This window comes from Aplysia californica, unplaced genomic scaffold, assembly GCF_000002075.1.
Source record: "Aplysia californica isolate F4 #8 unplaced genomic scaffold, AplCal3.0 scaffold01592, whole genome shotgun sequence".
Lineage (NCBI taxonomy): Eukaryota > Metazoa > Mollusca > Gastropoda > Aplysiida > Aplysiidae > Aplysia > Aplysia californica.
Genome location: NW_004798862.1, coordinates 25,023 through 26,167, shown reverse-complemented (window position 1 = coordinate 26,167; position 1,145 = coordinate 25,023).

The window sequence follows — 1,145 nt, the reverse complement described above, 5'->3', positions numbered from 1 at the left end:
GATCAAGTCAAATTCGATTATTGTTGAGTCTTTCAAAACAATGGTAACTTTTGTCGTATTGCCTTGTTATAGCCACAGGACACAGAGTGAGACAGACCTGCTCTTCTATTGTTGAGAAAACTCAATAATGCAGTAGTCGTCAAGCCACGCACCTTGAAGAAAGTTGGCGCATTCTTTGATACCTACAAAGTCTTTTTGTTATGAAACCAACTTCACTCAAACCATTGCTGAGGTAGCAGAGCTTCTCTGTGGCTTTCTGCTTTCATTTCTTTCTTAGTATTACTTTTTTTCCAGGCATTTGAAAGGCTACCCAGTGCCAATAGTACCGTGTCAGACACTGTCATAAATTCTAAAGGCCTGCTGATGCTACTGCTGTTGTTGTTGTGGTTGTTGTTTTTGTTGTTGTTGCTGTAGCTGCTCTCCCTTACCATTCGAACCTCCTGTTCTTCTACTTCAAATATAATTAATATACCCATTGCTGTGTTCTGCTTCTTCTACTTCTATTAAATGTTCCAATTCGTGACTGCTGTTTTTGCCAGAATTGACTCCGTAGCAGTGAAATGGCAGCAGCTGATAGTATGTTGGTAGCAGTAATATCGTCCTCCTCCTCTTCCTTTTTACTCCTCCTCCTCCTCCTTTTTCCTCCTCACCATCTTCCTCCTCCTCCTCCTCCTCCTCCTCCTCCTCCTCCTCCTCCTCCTCCTCCTCCTCCTCCTCCTCCTCCTCCTCCTCCTCCTCCTCCTCCTACTCCTCAACCTTCTTCTTCTTCTTCTTCTTCTTCTTCTTCTTCTTCTTCTTCTTCTTCTTCTTCTTCTTCTTCTTCTTCTTCTTCTTCTTCTTCTTCTTCTTCTTCTTCTTCTTCTTCTTCTTCTTCTTCTACAAAAGATCACAAAAGATCACAAAAGATCACGACGATTGAAGAACTGATCAAATACGTTACAATCAAGTGTGGCTTGGCTGCACTCAACCAAACTCGAGGCCAGCAGTGGCTTCCTGATAAAACCGGCCAACCCACAAAATTGAGGGTTGGTCGGTTTTTTCGGGGGAAATTTGAGCGACATAACCGTCTAACCCACGCAGTTTCATTAAAAGCGATTTTTTAAGAAAAAAAGGTCAACAGTTTTTCGGTAAAGTGTTTTTACAAC